This window comes from Vulpes vulpes, chromosome 11 (assembly GCF_048418805.1).
Source record: "Vulpes vulpes isolate BD-2025 chromosome 11, VulVul3, whole genome shotgun sequence".
Lineage (NCBI taxonomy): Eukaryota > Metazoa > Chordata > Mammalia > Carnivora > Canidae > Vulpes > Vulpes vulpes.
Window position 1 is genome coordinate 35,012,566 of NC_132790.1, and position 19,647 is coordinate 35,032,212.

At 36.9% G+C, this 19,647-nt stretch overlaps 1 protein-coding gene across 30 annotated transcripts in view; it reads right to left on the reverse strand.

Annotated features, from left to right (window-relative positions):
• Window positions 1-19,647, reverse strand: part of DLG2 (discs large MAGUK scaffold protein 2) — a 1,531,179-nt gene that overhangs the window by 783,339 nt on the left and 728,193 nt on the right. The window lies entirely within an intron of this gene.

Below are 19,647 nucleotides of genomic sequence, written 5' to 3' on the forward strand. Positions count from 1 at the left end.
GTGATGATGATGGTGATGAAGGAGTTGATGGCGACTATGAAAAAGGCCACTTCAAAGTCAAGGCTAGAATATGACATTTAATAACCCCTAGACCCGAAAATATTACTAGCCTTACCAATGTAATTGAAAATATGTTTTATCCCTTTTAATGGATGTGACTCATAAACACTGCAATTGAAATAGCTTCTTTCTAGATTTTTCTGATTGCAAAATTTGGCGCCTGTAACCAAAGGGCCTGTCCTCAATCTGTGGTGCCTATACTTTGCTAGTTCTCTAAGCACATCCTTAGTTTGCTTATCTAATAATTCAACACTGCACAACACAATGAATGGGAGATGTTAGAAAATAAAATCGAAGAAGGTGATTTGTCTGATTAAATTTGATAGCAACTGGAGAATAGTTGTTATAGCTTCTTGATGAGCTCCACTTTGCCCATTCCCCAATCTTTTACCATAAATCCAGTGTCTTTTGTGCTTGATTCCTTTCAGTTTCTTCTGGTCATTTTCAGCCCTCACTTAACCCCATGTCTGCTTGTCATGCCACAAAAGAGTGCCTACCCAGGAAGTGACAAGTGACTCATAAAGTTTGCTCCCTTACTTCCACTTGACAGTTTGGCCTCACAGATTCCTCTTACCAAGACTACTGAGCCCCATGAGAGGCACACAGATCAACTTCCTCTCCTAGCTTCTGATTTTTGACTCATTTTATTGGCTCTCCTCAGCTCCCTCCCTCTGGTGGATCATCATCTCTAGTGCTAAACTCTGAGTCAGCAACCACATTAAAAGGCCAGCATGGCTCACTAGGAGCCAAGTCTGGGAAGACTGCCAGTCTTCCCACCCTGAAGCAAGCCTATGGCTATGCAGCTCTTCTAGATTGGAGAGATACAGAAAATGGATGACTGTAGCAAGAGGGAAGGAGGAGAATATAAGCTTGATTAATTTGCTGAAAGAAGGTGTAACTGAGTATCTTTGAACTGAATATTCTTCTTCACATGTCTCAATTTCCAAATGCTATCCAAAAGAAAACAAGCATATGACCCCTCCATGTATGTATATTATATATCTACATATATTTACATATATATATTCTTAACTTTTTATAATCACGATTAAAATATCCATTTGTGAGGTGTCAATATAATCAACATGACTCATTCAGAACATATTTTATAAGGATAATTTTCTTTCACCTTTATTCTTTATTCATCTTTCACATCTTTTCACACATCTTTCACAATGAATTCACATATTCATTATGTGAATATATATAATTATGTGAAATTCTATAAGCTTTGTTTTCTTACATATTAAATTGGGCTTTCTAGTGGTATCTATCCCATAGAAATGTTGTGAGACAATATATATGAGATACCATTTAACACAGCTAATAAAAGAGGAATACAGGATCCAAACCCATGTGGTCTGATCTCAGAGCAGAGCCCATGACTAGTTCACTATAGTGAGTACTCAATAAAAGTTGGCTATCATTACAACTATTATTAATTCAAAAATTCTGATAGGCAAAGGAAATAGTTACCTATTCACAGCCCCTTTATTAGAGACAATAATTTTAAATATTTTGGTACTCTCTTCTCAGACTTTTTTCTACATATTTTTTTCCTCCAAAAATAGTGTCATACTATGCTTATTGTTTTTAATCATTTTTAAAAAGATTTATTTATGTATTTGAGAGAGAAAGTATGTAAGCAAGTGTAAGTAAGGAGATGGGTAGAGGAAGAGAATCCCCAAGAAGACCCACTGCTTAGCATGGAGTCTAACATGATGCTTGATCCCATGACACATGAATTCATGACCTGAGCCAAAACCAAGAATTGGGTGCTTAACTGGCTGAGCCACCCAGGCACCCATAATCTTTTTATGTTTAATATATTAATATATTTTTCACATCAATAAATATCCTCAGATTTTATAGACTATGAAAAAATTTGTATAAGTGATTGGAAATTTTAGTACCTCTGACCATGTCTCCCATCTTTGATAATAATTAAAAATTCATATTACTGTTATTTTATTAGCCTTGCTAATAGCTTCTGAGGCTTAAAGGAAAGTTCCCCAGTTTACCAACTCATTGAATAGTTTACTTGACTGAAGCCACAGCAGACATAAAGCCTCAGAAATAGACTACATTGTCTCTCCATCACACACATATGAAGGAAGAAACAACACTTCATAAAATATCATTACAGCACAGTGACCATGGGTTTCACTAAGAGCTGGCCACTTAGCACTCATCTGGTAAAAAACCCATATGGGAGTTCCTCATGGATGGAAGAGAAATAGTTCAAGAGAAAGGAAAAATAAACTTCATCAGGACATTTGGAAGTACAAAAATATGAAGGCAAAAGGACAATTCACTGGATGCTTTTCTCCCTACTTCAATCAATCTGAGGGGAGGAAGGGTTATATTATGTCAACGATATGACAAAACTTGTTGCAACTGTGTTAAAATCAAGAGTAATAGCATGAAAGAAACCTACATTTATAGAGTATTAATGTGCCAGCCACAATAAACTTTGGGGAACTCTGGGTGGCGCAGCAGTTTAGTGCCTGCCTTTGGCCCAGGGCGCGATCCTGGAGACCCGGGATCGAATCCCACGTCGGGCTCCTGGTGCATGGAGCCTGCTTCTCCCTCTGCCTATGTCTCTGCCTCTCTCTCTCTCTCTCTCTCTCTCTCTCTGTGACTATCATAAATAAATAAAAATTAAAAAAAATAAAAGTAAACTTTGAAGTGGACTTTGTCCATTGTTTCCATTTTACAATCCAAGCTAAGACCTAGAAAAGCTAATTACTTGCCATTTTTTATTCTCTATCATGGACATAGTGGGCATGTAATAAATGCATGCTGATATCTGTTCTTTTATTTGTCATTTTATTTTAAGGAAATTCTGGGGCAAAAAAATTTTAAAGATGAATCCCTCCTGCTTTCAGCTGACTTCACACGTTTTATGCCATTATCTCTTTCTCCCCCATATATGTAATGATATAAAATTTTTCCAATTTAAGGATGAGTCTGGACTCCAGGCCTTTGCTCAGTCTTTCCACCAAAATTACCTCTTAGGAAGCAGAGCTGAACTCTGGACCCTGGAATTCCAGCATCTCCCCCAGGAAGAAGCCTCATTAAAACAATCTCCTTTAGAGAAGAGTCTTATTTTTATGTATTTGGCATTGTTGGTATATGAGCTTCTTAGAGCTGAAGAGGAGAAGCTAAATTTGACCAACATGTGAGTAGTTAGCTTTTACTCTCCAGAGCATGAAGTATAGAAAAATAATCATGGGGAATTTAATTACTTCAGTATCAGTAAATCTCCTGACCATACATTCATCTAAAAGCTACACTGGTTACTTAGAGATTAGGTTTTGTGTGCATGGGGACTAGTATGTTTACTGAGCTGCTTGAACCCAATTACAGAAAGTCTCCCAGTAAGCATAGCCAGAAATATGGTCACATGGAAGAGGAAAGAAAATAATGACATATCTCTTAGGAGAATCTAGTTTATTTGCTGATTGGTAGAAAGAAAGAAAAAAGAAGGTGGCAATATTGAAGAGTATAGGAACATAAATAGTATTTCTCAGCCAATAATCCAAAACTGTTTTTAACACAAAATCTCATCAGTTACTTTAATCTCTTAGAATTCCATAATTTTATCTCTACTACCTCAGGACAGAAACAGACTTCTACTGGATAGATATATAAAGCCTAGGTCTTCATGCACTGTGTATTTATACTCAATTCAAAGATCCCCTAAGAAAATAAGTGGACTAGACAAATATTAGTGGCTTTGCAACACCTATGTAAGAAGTAGAAAGGAGAGAAAAATGTAAATAAATACTCTGTAGACAGTACTACAAATCATGTACCAGAAAACATACAATCTGCGGATCCCTGGGTGGCTCAGTGGTTTAGCGCTTGCCATTGGCTTAGGGCGTGATCCTGGAGTCCCAGGATCAAGTCCCGCATCAGGATCCCTGCATGGAGCCTGCTTCTTCCTCTGCCTGTGTCTCTGCCTTTCTATCTCTCAATCTGTGTCTCTCATAAATAAATAAATAAATAAATAAATAAATAAATAAATAAATAAATAAATAAAATCTTTAAAAAAACAAAAAAGAAAAAAGAAAAGAAAACATACAATCCATCTCCAGAAAAGCAGACAGTATGATCCATTTTACCAAAAAGGACACCAGCTCAAAGAAATTAAATGATATCACAAGGGCACTCTGCTGGTAGGTAAATAGAGACTTGAACAGGCACTTCCTGACTCTGATGTCTGTTACACTTCCTGGCTTCTCCAAGGAAACAAAATCACTGATGCCTGGTCATGACAAAATGTTTGACTAATTGGCATATATATGAGGTAGGTACAAAACCAAACGATGCAGAAGAAAAATGTGTGGGGCTGATAACAAAAGGAAAACTCTTGGAATAAAGTGGAGAGCATCATAGCTAATGGAGTGGGATGGGAGACAGGGGATGGTTCTGAATGGGAACAGAGGGATCTGCAGGACTGAAGTAAAGTTGGCTAAAGGAAAAGTCCATCCTTCCCAGAGAAATGGATAAGAGAAGAGCATCTTCAAATAGTGAACATTTTTCAGCAGGCTTGGAGGACTAAGGGAAACTCAGAAACTATTTGGCCATGTCTCCAACTTTAAGGAGCATACATACAGCTGGTAAGGAAGGTGCAGAGTGGGGCTCAGGCTTTGAGGTCCCCACTCCATTGCACATTAGCTGTGAGATTATCATCTAACTTCTCGGAGTTTAAACATCCTCATTATAAAGTAGATATCATAGTACCATGCTTGAAGAGTTGTTAGCCCTTGAGATATATATTAAAACCTGAGCTGCAACTCAGGTGTCTAATATATGCTGTGATGGTGGTGGTGGCAATTATGCTTTTTGGAATACAAATGGCTATTATCCAAATAAAAGAGAAAAATGGTGAGAGAAAAGAGGTAATAAACAGAAAAAATAAGCTGTCTTTTTTGGGGGGGCATTCAGTTCCTGTAACTCAAATAAGTCTCAACCTTGGCTGCACGTCAGAATAAGTTTATTTTTATTATTTTTTTATTTTTAATAAATTTAATTTTATTGGTGTTCAATTTACCAACATACAGAATAACACCCAGTGCTCATCCCGTCAAGTGCCCCCCTCAGTGCCTGTCACCCATTCACCCCCCACCCCCGCCCTCCTCCCCTTCCACCACCCCTAGTTCGTTTCCCAGAGTTAGGAGTCTTCATGTTCTGTCAAGGGGCCCCTGGGTAACTCAGTGCTTGAGTATTTGCGTCGGCTCAGGTCGTGATTCCGGGGTCCTGAGATCAAGTATCGTATTGGGCTCCCTGCAAGGAGCCTGCTTCTCCCTCTACCTATGTCTCTGCCTCCCTCTGTGTGTCTCTCATGAATAAATAAAATCTTTTTAAAAAAAGAATCAATTTAAGACTATTATTTATACCAATCTTTATCATTTATATTAATCTCTGTATTATTTATTCAATATGCAAAAAAGATTAAGAATCACTGCTTAATAGGACAACTCTGTGCAAGGGTGCAACTACCTCAAGGCTTCTCAGAACTGGGTGAACCCACCTGCTTGAGATAAAGGATGAAGCAAAAAGCCATTACCATATGGCTTTATGTTTTGACTTTGGGCAGTGGTAGTGAAGTATCAATTAGCAGAGTCTGAAGTCATAAAGCCACAGAATCTCTGTGCCTCTTTTTAATAATGGCTAATAATCGCCTTATTAACTCATGTTTATATCCACTATAGTAAAGCACCATAACAGATTAGCAATTTTTATAATATGCCATAATTCTGAAGAAAGAAACATTTTAATGAAGATGTGATATTTGGAGTCTAAAGACCTGGCTTCACATTCACTCGCTTACTTAGTTTGCTACCACTCTACTAAATTCTGACACATACAGAGGTTCCAGCCTGAACTTCTGCATGAGCACCCCTGGGCTGGAGGCCTGGTGTTACTATTATGGGCTGGTTGGCTGTTCTGTTATTTGGGACACACTGAGCAGACGGCTAACTCTGGAGGCAGAACCCTGAGAGCTTTGAGCATCTCTGATGATCAGGCCCCAGACCCCAATCAAGGAAGAATATGGATTCTGCTCCCTTGCTTCTCCAATTTTCCCACAGCGAGATGGGTTATCTGCTGCATTTTTTAAATTAAGCAGTAATATAGCAGAAATGTGATCTAGGCCCCCTGTCGGTAGGAGTGATGGTTTGAAGCTGGACTTATTTTTTTTTAACCACTCTTCATTCTTTACAGAATATGGATATTAGATTTTTAAAAATTGATGAACCGAGGCAGGTTAGGGGGCAGAGGAAATACCAAATGGACTGCATTTTAAGTACCTATTAGTTGAAATGGTCAGTGGAATATTAATCATTTAGTTTGAGGTGAAGACTTCTATACCTGTCTTGGGGTAAATAATATTCACTTTTTAAGTTTATTATGAAGACTAGATATGAAAAAATATACAAATCACTTGGCACAATACATGACCCCAAACAATAGTTATTAGTATAAGATTATAAATCTTTTTAAGCAAATACTGAAAATCTTACTTTTAGAACATAACTCATATACAGACAACAGGATCAAGGAAAAGAATGAATTTGAGAAGTACAAAAACTAAACATATCCACTTGATATAAAATAGTGAAATAGGGCTTAATACCATTACCAACAATGCCACATGTTAATAACAAAGCTACACAAGCTTAACCTGGGCCCATCCTGTGAACTGGAATTTATGCTCATTCAGGTAGACTTTGGGGCTTCAGATCCCTTCCTGCTAACATACAGAGCATGTAATACACCAAGGTAGATGCAATGCTCTGTCTTGCAGCATCTTTTAAGCTAGTGGGAAAGACAGGGTTACCGAGAAATAATAATACAGTGCAACAAAGCAATGAGAAAGGTGAGTGGAAAATAGCGTGGGAACGCAAATAGGGAGGAATAAACTGTCTGGAAAAAAAGAAAGCTTTGCAGGGATGGCAACCCATCTGAGGATTTGAGGGATTGATAGGAGTTCACTAAGAAAAGAAAGGCTGAGGCAAAATGTTAGGATGAAAAATGCTTATCTCACTTAATATACATGAAGAATGTTTCAAGCTTATTTGTATTTATTATTAAGTTTTTTAATAGTCTTAGGCTGAGGAAAAGCTCTGGATTGTGCTTTGTGAGCTGTTTTCATCAAAACCATGTCAGTAGTCTCACCTGCTATTTACTAGTTGAACATACAGTTGTTAAATATCTGATATATGTCAGGCACCATGCAGGAAATGGGGATGCAATCAAAGAAAAGAGGAGCACACGTTGTCTTTCTGGAGCTTGAAATCTAATGGAAATATCAGCTGTTTAGAGAGCACTCAGGGCGTAGAGGAGCAGTGCAGGGTGGAAGGGCGGGGGATGCTTTTGTATCTAACTTCACTGTAACTCAAAATAATGGGAATAGTAATCATCATCTTATCTAATTCCGAGGACGATCTATATAGGTTACAACATTCTGGAGAGTGTAAAATGTATAAAAATAAAAGGAGAGAATATTATTGTTGTCACTCTCCTTATTAATTTATTTAAAAGAGCCAACAGTGTAAAATTTTTCCCTAGATATAGACAGATATCTTTCAATGGAAAACTATGTCTTGAAATACCACCCCAACCACAAGAAGTATTTAGCACCAACTGTTTACATCGTTTGTGAGAAATCAGTATGATGATTACGCTTAGTGTCATCTAGCTATGCCTTTTTAAAGAAAAATAAATAAATCCCCCCCCCCCCGCTATGCAATTTGCCCACACTTGTGGAGAATGAAGACAGGACTCAAAGATCTCTACTTTATGTTCTGAAGACTGCAGAACCACTCTAAGCTTTCTCCAATAAGGCCATAGAAGAATGAAGAACTAAAAGACAATGACAATCCAAATAAGCAACAAATATTGACAGAATGTACTTTGAAGTCTCTTTGAAAATGATTACAGTAGATCAAAGGGGTAGAGCCAACAGATTACGGAGCGAGACTGAGTCCTCAGCTTGTCTCCACTGCTTATTCACTACGTGACCCTCAGTTACTATTTAAATTGCCTATACTCATCTTTGTCTGTCTCTAAAATTGGAATGACACTAGTACCTACTTTGAGAACTTTTGGAAAGATTCAATAAGTTTATATAAGCAAGGTGTTATGGGCACTAGGTCCTAGTGTGCACTAAGTGGCTACAACATGTTCTCTACCATTATCCTTCTTACCTATCAAGATTACTCTTACACCACTCCTAATGGGAAGAAACTAAAGAAATGCAAGTAGCTCAAAGCTCTTATGTTTCTTGCTGTAGATGGCAGAAGGCCGAATGAAATGCATTTGGATATTGACAAACTTTTTCCACTTACTAAAGGAAATGCTTCATCAATTTCAAACTCTCTTCTATGTGAAAAAAGTATCTCTTTTCAAAATTTGATCACAATAACATATCTGTCCAAAGTCCCCCACAGCCAACCCCAATGACTCTTTTCCACCCGCGGTCGTCTGAGGAATGGAGGCACTTAGATAAGTATTCAGGTTAGCGAAATTCCAGAGGCAAAAATGACTTGGCTAAAAGGCAATCACATGTTGCTGTACTTTTCATTCTCATTCATTATTTCTTCTAGTTCCTGGAAGGTCAAGATGGGGATGTTGCTTTTTATTTGGATTATAGAATATAGATATAAATAGTTCTATAGATAAAGATGTTATATATTTGAAAATACACATAAAATTCCAATATTGCAAATTTAATAAAAATCAAAAGAGGGGAAAAAAGACTCAAGCCTCATCATACTACTTGTCAATCCTTTGCAAAGCAATCCTAATACTACCTATATATTTGAGATTCCCTAATCAGAACTCACTTTGGCTGAAGCACCCAAATGCATTAGAAGTGCCTCAAAGGAGGCATTGCAAATGCAGCCTCATGCAATTAAGGGAAAGGAGAGTACCAGAAATGTCTGGCAGATCATTTGTTTTCCCATAGATAATCTTTCCAAATGTGGACCAGCAGGAACAATTTTTTGCTGACCTTGCAAAATTACTGCAGCAAACCATCTATGAAACACCAATTTGGAAATTTTAAAACCAGTGTAGTTGGAGAACATAAGAGCAACATTTTGGAACAAAGGAATAGTTCTATACATGAATAGCTTATGAAGTCTCAACAAAGCACATTCGAGTCTGATTGCTATCAAAGCAGTGATGTGTAGGCTTTGTAGGCCATTGACCCTATTCCTAAGCTCCTGAACTATTAATCACTTTCTATTCTCTTAGATTTTGGAAGAGAGGTTATTATGGCTACAGAATTGTAATAAAAACCTTCTTTTCTTGAGAAAATAAATGGGCTGATTATAACTGTAATGTTCCAAGAGACAGAATCACATGAAGACTCTTATGTCTTAGAGTGAGAATCATATGTTGAAAGTGGAGATGGTGTCACAATCTGTATTTCTGTTAGGTTGTTTTTTCTATTTTATTTTATTTATTTTATTTTTTGGCCTCTAGGTATCCTAGTCCTTCCTTGGTACTTTGTGATAAGAAGCTCACTCATAGAGCTTGCAGAGCCAGATTGCCTGGGAGCCTTCCTGGTATAGAGCAAGAGTTTGCAAACTTTCGTATGTGGGTCCGATCCAGCCCAACTCCTGTTCTTGTAAGTAAAGCTTGATTTAAATACAGCCATGCTATATGTTTATTTATTGCCAATGACTCCTTTTGTGCTACAACAGCAGTATAGTAGTTACTGTCAAGTGGGCATGCCTTTGCTGAACAGTTGTACTTGTAATTTATATTAAGTCAATAGCCCCCTCCCAGTTACTTCTGTTCATTGCTGTTTGGTGTACCCTCTAGCACCAGAAATCAATCCAATCAATGGGAAATAGTATGTGGAAGGTATTTTAGACTGGCGAAGCCAACATCCATTCTCTACCTTCTCCCCCTATCTCCACTATAGATTCTGAAAAAGCTAAATATTGGTATTTCTAAGCTTTCTTCCTAGAAAGAGTTGCCATATGATTAAATCCTGGCCTATGATCTGAAAGCAGAGATCTATGGATGATGTGAAAGGGAAATCTGCAAAAGCTTCTGTGGCCATGACAAACTGTATAGACATTATTGGTGTCCTTCTGTTCTCTTCCCCCTGTCCTGTGCAGAAATAGTACACGATGCCCAGATATACAGAGGCCATCTGTGATGACGAGAGAAAGGTAAAATTTGCAGAGATGCCAGTCCTGATAGCACGGGAGCTTACCCCCTTGATAAGCGAGAAAAATAACTTATTTTAGTTTGTCTTTATTACATACATTGCTGCTTGCAGCCTAGATTATTCTTATCTGATATAGATTATAAAGGGTTTATAAGACTTTGGAGCAGGAACATCCGGATTTGAATCCCCATTCTGACACTGCATGACCTTGAGTAAGTAACCATCTCTCTAAAATGCAGTATCTTCATCTAAAAAAATGCAGTTCTTCATCTAGAACAATGACACTAAAAGTCTTGTTTTAAGCATCAAAACATAGGTTAGAACATTGTAGAAAGCATGTGGCACATACTAAATGCTCAACAAATATGTTATTGTCACTGTTATCAGTTATATTTTTCCACGTGCCAAGTACTGTATACAATGAGGTAAATCGTTGATTCAGCGTATGTGTTCTTTTTTAGAATTCCTAAAAATATACTTATGAAGTTGAAATAATTCCATCCACTTAATGGATGATAAAACTTAAAACCAAAGAGGTTAAATAATTTGCTGAAGATCAGATAGCTAGGAAATGAAGGAATTGGAATTTTATCCTATATCTCACTCTAAATCCTATACTTATTTCATGTCTTTGCTTTTCTTCCATCCAAATATTTTTCTCCATAGGATGTTCATAGCTATGCTGGGGTGGGTGAGATTTAGAGAACTCTAGGATAAACAAAGTTAATTCAGATTTGTTTAACACAGAATTTCTCAGAATCCTTAACATGCTAATCCATGTAGTAAATGACCAACAGAGGATCCTAATAATAAATATTTCCCTTTTTTTCTGTAAAAATTGTGTTATGAGTTGAATTGCATCCCCCCAGTATGGAGGTCTTAACCCCCAGTATTTCAGAATCTGATCTTATTGGGAAATGGTGTTTTTGTAAAAGTAGTCAAGTTACAATGAGATTGTCAGAGTGGGCTCTAAACTAATTTCACTGTTATCACTAAAAACGAGGAGCTATGGACACAGAGACAGATATACACACAAGGATAATATCATGTATGGATGGCATAAATTGAAGTGATGTATCTACAAGCCAAGCAATGTCAAACATTGCCAGCAAATCACCAGAAGCCAGAAGAGAAATATAGAATAGATTCTTCTTACAGCTCTCAGAAAGAATCAACCCTGAAGACATCTTGATTTTGGACTTCTAAGCTTCCAGAACTATGAGACAATAAAGTACTGTTGCCTAATCCATCCGGTTTGTGATGCTTTGCTATAGCAAAGCAAAAGCTTGATTCTTAAAAACAATCTCTTTGTTCACAAAAGACACACAGATAGATAGAGAGAGAGAGGCAGAGACACAGGCACAGGGAGAGGCAGGCTCCCTGCAGGGAGCACCCTACAGGACTTGATCCTAGGACCCCAGGATCTCTCCGGGAGCCCGAAGGTAGATGCTTAACCACTGAGCCACCCAGGAGTCCCTACAATGTCTTTTCATTTGTTTTATCAGGTATGATTTTCCCATTGAGTTTATATTAGGGTATACACATTTTTTAAAAGTAACTTTAAATTCCATTGCTGCTTTTAAAAAAATAAGCCCAAGATAGATCTTTGATTATTTAGGTTTTGAAAAAAATGCAAACTAAAATTATTGAGGCCATGTTCTTCAACAGCTTTTTAATTTGAAGAGGTCCATAGGTATTTTCCAGGGAGCTTCATAAACCTTTTGAAATTACATGTAAAATGTATGCATTTTTACAGGGATGGCCCTATAGCATCCATCAGATAAAGGGTAACAAAATGATTTTAAAACCACTTTCTTTAGTGTAGAACCTTAAGGCCTTACTCTCTGATATCTATGTGGGAGAGTATACTCAGGAGACCTCTTGAGAACTTGACCCTCACCACAGATGCTGCCTTGGCCAACCTCTATGCAGAAACGGAGTGGTCATCCATTTGGGTCCTTGTCAATACTGGAGTTCTAAGCCCTTCTAAGAGATGGAGAGGATTGAACAAGATGATGTATGTAGAAAAATGAAAAGAGAGTCTAGCATATAGTAATCATTCCACGAACATTTCCTAGTTTGGCTAATTTCTTCTTTGGCTAATTCCTAATGAATGTGGCTGTACTTTAACCAACCACATAAAATACTCCTACTGTAGGTATAATCTTTCATTCAGTTCTATTTTGTACTTTTCAAAATGTGATTACACAAAATAGTATATATGGAATGTTTGTGGAATAATTTGCTCCTCGTTTGGTCTTTTAAATACTCTAAAATCCAACTCTGAAATAATTTAGGCCACCAGTGAACAATATTATCTAGACCAAATCAATGTTTTCCTGCTTCCATCCAACCATATCTAAAATACAATAGATTGTTTTTAGAATCAAGCTTTTGTGTCAGCCCATCCACATCTATTAAAGAATCTTATTTTTTCTAAGCCCTAGAGATTTCATTATTTTAAAGATTTTTTGAGGGCAATGTACAACCCATTATATAGAGTTCTTTTTGTCAGGACCAACAGGAAATAACCCTCTGTTTTGAGTTCCAGGAAAAATTATGTAAAAAATAAACTTTATCATCTTTTCTTCCTTTCATTGGCTGCTAAAAGACTCAGAGTCAGATTTTGTATTTTCCTTGAGCAAATATAAAGGGCCTCTGTGGCATTCATTTTACATATAAGGTTACTGATGACATCATCTATTTTATACCCATATTATATCATAGCTCTGATTATGCCCAGTTGCATTCTTATTTTGCCTTACTACGTTATATTCAGATTTATAGAAAAATTTCAAATTGTTCTTTTTTTTTTGTTTCAAATTGTTCTTAAATAAGAGGGGGAATACACATACAGACTTACATACATACACACACACTAAGTAAATATAAATCAATATTGCATGGCACTCAACCACTGTGACCAGGTAATTAACCTCTCTGAACTTTCTTTCTTTTAAACTTAAAACTACCAACAGTATATACTTCATGGAACTGTAATGTATATAGTTACATTTGATTTATTGATGTTTTTTAACTGAGAGTCTGGAGCAGAGTAGGTACTCCATCAATATTTGTTCTTTTACTGTCCTTCTAAAGAACCGGCAATTTTGATTAATCAGTAGTCAGCAGAAATAATAATTTGCCAGTAATCCTAGGAAAGTGGTGATTCTGATTCTTGGCATGAGGTGAAGACTTAAAAGGATCTTGCCTCAGCAGATTCAGGTTGAAACACTAATTAGGACAGACTGTAACAATGGGGGAGAAGTAGAAGAGACACAATGTGCCATATATAAATCCATATGGTAATTAAAAGGTAGTCATAGTTCTCAATAACTACAGCTCCTAGGCAAGAAGGTTTTAGGGCTGAAGTATTAGGATTACTGAATTCAGAAGAAGGTTTATCAAATTGTTTGAGGCAGGCAGTGCACATCTTTGTGCCTAAGCTACGAAACATCTTCCTGTAAAGTTTTCCTTTGAAAACATATATTGACTTCTAAACAAATGAGCCAATATAATCTGAGAAAAGATGGAAGTAGGGGTTCCACCAAACCAAATGAAGATCTCTTTTTTCTAGAGTATGAAGCACATATATTTGTTTTTGTTTTTGTTATTCCTACCTGTTTAAAAAGCATCAAACTCGAAGTCCTAAAACCTTGTTTCGATTACAGCTCTAACATCTTTTAGCTCAAGAGCCTTGGGAAAGGCAGGGGGTTTCCTCCTCTATAAATAGGGTAATAATATACACACCCCACAAGGTAGCTGTCAGTATTAAATGAAGTGACATACATCAAGCACTTGGCAAAATGCATGACACATAGTACTCAGGTGACTCTGTGTAAAAGAGGGAAATGATACAATTAATAAACCACGTAGTAAAGCCAAAAAAAAAATAATAAACTTGTAGTTACTTGGTAATGTGTTAACTTGGCTAGACTGAAATGCATCTCCCAGAATTCCATGTCTTGTATATTTTCAATTTGAGTGAGCCACAGGAGAGACTCCTGTGGGAGATTTTGGGTGCAAGTGAAGCAGCAGCCATCTGTAACACACAAATTTGCTAGTTCACCCCATAGGCATAGGCTGCAGCCAGAACAAGGCATTAATATATATTTAATGTCTTAAAATAACTTTGTGGATCACAGTATTTCAGATATTCCTGTAAATGCTGGGAAGGGGTAATATACAACCTGGAAACTGTTCATTAAAACAGATTATGTGAAACTTTATGGAAGAGGAAGACAAAGGTTTAAAACAACTGGCAGATAATAGTTCATCAAAATTTTTTTTTTTATTTTTGTTTTAAAGTTCTGAATCTCAGGGCTAATTAATGAAGAAACACACAAGAGTTTTACTCTTTTCTCCTATACCCTGGATCTTTTCCCCTTCCTGTAATACATATTGCTCTTATTTCTTGCTTGAGAATATCCACGTTCTCCCATTATACTAGATATTTTTCATGGGTAAATAAATGCGCTCAAATCTTGGTCCCATTAAAAAAAAACTCTTCACTTATCACTATGTTTCTCTCCCTCTATTTACAACCACGCTTCTCAAAAACAGTTATCGATACCCTGTCCATCATGTCACCTCCCACTTGCTTCTCAACTTATTCCAAACTGATTTTTGCCACTCAACTTCAGGCTATCAAAAATTTCCACAATACTTAAACTGAATGTAAAGTTTTAGGATTTACTTAGCAATACAATTGAAAACCATAGAGGTACCTCATACTTCAAACATCTGAAACTACACTGACATTCTTCTCCCCAACCTGGTCTTCTCCAGTGTTCCTGCCCTGGGTGGACAGCTCTGCTATCCCCACAGCTGCACATCAGAAATCTGAAAGTCATTCTCGACAATTCTCCCTCATCCTCACACATGCATCAGTCACCACATTCTGTTGTCTACCTCTGAAATATCTTTTGAATTCATCCTCACGTCCCTATATATATAATGACACTGCCTTAGTTCCAGACCTAATTATGGCTTTTAACATTTTTATCCCCTTCCATTCAATTCTATTCCCCTCCTAGTCATACAGACATGCTGTAGTCAGGATGTTTTAAAAGAGGGAAAGGGAAGAAAAAAAGGAAGGAAGGGAGGGAGGAAAATGAAAGAGATGGAGAGTGAGAGAGACAGACAGAAGGAGTGAAGGAGTGAGGCAGAAAGAAAGAAATCTGTTTTTTCATTTCTTTGCCTCTAAAATGGTTTCTAGTCAAAATCAAAGGCCTCCTGTTCCATGGGCCATATTCCTTGTCCTTCAGACCATGGGGCTTACTTTCCTTCCAAACCAGTCTCCACACAGCAACCATAATTTTATGAAACACAATGTGCTTGATAACTTTCAAACAGTGATCAGATTATTATTATTTTTTTAGATTATTTCTTTTTGAATAAAATCTGAAATCCTTACGGTGATCCTCAAGGTTGTGTACAATGTTTCTGTCTTCATCTTTCTCCTTTTATCTTGGTTCTCTGCTCTCCTGTCACTCTGGCCATGCTCCATCCTACCTCAGGATGCTTCCAAAAGCTGATTCCTCTGTTTTCAACAGTATCCTTCCAAAACCTTAACATTCAGTTTACTAACCAACTCCCACTAATCTTCTCACTTTCAGACTTAACTTCTGATAATTTTTCCGCAACCTCCCAGGTAGGTCAGACACCCCTGGCAGAGGATCCTCAGCACACATCACACTTCTCATCCGTAGCAACTTCCACAATCAGAACCAATTAAAGGCTCACATACAGCTTCCAGGAGGCCAGAGGCTATGCCCAGCTTGTCCTCTACCATATATTTAGCATCTGGTGCAATGTCATGCATAGTTCTCAGTAAATCTTGAGTGAAAATTCCAATTCAGTCATTATTCTAATTCCTCAATGAACTGTTGAAGTAGGAATATCCTCTTTAATATATGAGAAAAACAGTGCAACATCAGTACATCCAATATGTAAAAAAATGTATCAAAGTGAAAGATTTTAGGAGCTAAGTCTTTGCATTAAAATCAAGTGTTCGGGACACCTGGGTGGCTCAGTGGTTGAGCATCTGCCTTAGGCTCAGGGCGTGATCCAGATCCCAGGATCAAGTCCCACATCGCACTCCCTGCATAGAGCCTGCTTCTCCCTCTGCCTATGTCTCTGCCTCTCCCTCTCTCTGTCTGTGAATGAATAAATAAATAAAATAAATAAATGAATAAATAAATAAAATCTTTTGTTAAAAACTAAAAAACCTGAAAAAACAAAAAAGATAAAATCAAGTGTTTATTGCATTATATGTATTCAATAACTATTAAGTATGTGAATTATAAAGGTGTATTAGACTGCTAATTTTTTAAGCAACGAAACTAAATTAATAAAATTAAACTCAAATCATGCTTGCATACTGCTCTCCTTTTCTCCTCCTATGTTTATCTTTATTTTTCTAATTTTGAGAAGGAAATGTACCTTTATTTCCCCTCAAAACATTTTCTTTCTGGCAGAATAACTTTGTTTTCAGCGATGAGAAAAATACTATTTGCTTGAAATACAAAGAAAGATTTCTTATTAAAGTGAATCAACTGTAGAAAATTGCTCTCACTGACACCTTAGTAGTGTTGTCTTTAGAAGAATAGGAGCAGAGAATTAATCTCTAGACCTTAGAACCAACTGTCAATCCCCAGATTTATCACATCATGCCATGTTACCCATATTTTCCACCTAGAGTCAGCCCCAGAGCCAGCAGCACCTGCCATAATGGGAAAGGTTCTGGACCCTCTGAAAAGCTCTTTTTCCCCCAACTTCACTGAATCTGGTGATTATATAATTAGGTTTACTACATCAGTTTAATTCAAATGTTCCTTACTTTCTTTTCCTTCTAACAATTTAGGGACATCTGCCATACAGCAAGCAGGAATCCTGCCATGTACAAGGTAATGTTTCATGGGTATGAGTGATCAATACATAGGCCCTACTTTAATTCATAATCCATAGGGCCCTCTGGCAAATAGGATAGTATAAGCACCAGCAAGATTTTCTAGCAGCAAAGTGTCTTTGGATGGGGGTGACAGTTGAGCTGGGACGTGAAGGAGAAGTGAGCCAGTGATATAAGATAATAATAATAATAATAATAATAATAATAATAATAATAATAAAAGAGCACAATAAAGGACAGAAGAGGTTGCATGAAGGTGCAAAACGCATCCATTATGGTGATGGATTCAGAGGCTCATTAGGATAATTGGAGTATGAGAAAAGGTGGGATGAGGAAACAGAAAAAGATGATACAGGGCCTTTTCCTTGAAGCCATTAAAATTGTGAAGCAAATGTGACATTTTGTGAAAATCATGCTGGAGGATGGAGTAGAGGCAGGATGCTCTGAAGGGGAAGAAAGAACCTGATTTTCACCTTGTTTCCCAGCATCATGTACAGTGTACCAAACATAAGCAGTGTTTGATAAATATTTATTGAATCTCGTTTCTAAATGATGAGTCAGAAGCCTGTTGCATCAAGGGATCATTAAATCATCACTCAGTTATCTGCAATTCAAGTAGGAAAGTTGATATAGTTTCCAAGGAGAAGGATAATAGGAGTAGGAGGAGAACACAGGGCCTAAAGACACCACAGCGGAGGCAAAAACAGAGGGTGAGGGACACTGAAACAGGAAGGTGAGGGCACCTAAGAGATATTTTCAGACTCAGTAATTTTTCTATGGGCAGTTATTCCCAGCTCCATACATCAATTTCTATAGCATTAAATATAATTACTACAAATGTACATAATAAAGACCAACTTTTGCTAGGCATTGTTCTAAGCACATTTAGGCACTGCTATTCAAAAACAGTTAGTGAGCATCCTTGGCCAGTGAGACAGTGTTTTAGGCCCTTGCATGTACAGTTCCTATCATGGAGCTTATACACCAATAAGAAAACAGAGAACAAACAAGGAAAAAATTGACTGTATATCACACTCCCAAGCTGAGAGCAGAACATAATTGTCAAGAGTATAACATTTGGAATCAATACTGTCTGGCTCTGAATTCTTACTTAACCACTTGTCTGTGGCTGTGTGACCTTGGGTAAGTTATATAACTGCTCTGTTTTATTCCCTTACCTGTGAAATGAGGTTAATAGTACTTATCTATCTTTCTGTGTTATATGGAGTATTAAATAGTTAACAGCTATAAAGAGTTTAGAAGAGAGTCTGGCAAATATTAAATATTATTATTACCAAATGTTTTCATTGTTGATATTCTATAACGACTAGTGTCATCAATAAGCACTATGAAGGATACTGAAAGCAGGGTAAAGAAAAAGAGAACCAGATAATTTCAGGTTAGGAAATATGGGTGGAAGGAGAAGGATATGTACTATGAGGATAAATACCATGAGATGTCTGTTATATGTTCATTTCAGCAAGAGATTTTAAAGAAATGAGACATTGAGTGATACAATATTTGGAGGGAGCATTCCAGAAGAGTGAATACAGGACATACAAGGGCCACTGGCTGGAAACTCATTTGGTTTGATCAGACTAAGGAATAGCTAAAAAATATATATAGATATATATTTATATATATAAATATTATATTTAAATACTATTATATTCAAATATATTTATTTATATTTAAATATAATAGTATATTATTAATAAATAATATATATTTAAATATATATTATGACCAGAAATGGGTGAGCAAAGCAGAGAATGAGGTGAGGTAGGATAAGTGAGCAAGTGTTAATTCACTTTAGGCTTTGTGGACCACTGAAGAGGATTTTTGATTTTTCCTGAGACAAGAGAATGCTACAAAGGGGCTGTGGGTAGAGATGGAGCATAATCGAGACGTCTTTTTAAAAACACTGTTCTGACTACACACAAAGAGAATGGATCACCACAGGCAAGGGTGGTACCAGGCAATTCCTGTTATACATGTAATCCACACATCAAGCAAGTGAGGTAAACATTATCATTCCCATTTTACAGTAAAGAGCAAGAGGCTCCAAAATAATTTATCAGAAGGCACACAGGTATTTTGACTCTAAATTCTTAGTGTGTTTTCTAATCTGTAGGAAAGCCTTCCTGTCATCCTTTTTTTTTTCCTTCCTGTCATCCTTGACAAAGCCAGATGTCTGTTATATGTTCACACTGTAGCATATTCTTCTGCTTTATAGCACCTATCAAGTTTAATTTTATACTAGTTGGGTGATTATTTGTCTCATATTTAAGAGCAGTGTCAGTGCTTACCAGTGTGTCCTCAGGCTCTATCTAGCATATATAGCAGGTGCTCAGAAATTATTTGTTAAGTAAAAGCAATAAACTATATTGCTAAAGTGGAGGAGGAAAAGCCACTGGCTTTTCTCTTGCTATATAGTAACTCATTTAATACTAAGAAAAACCCATAGGGGGTATATAAATAA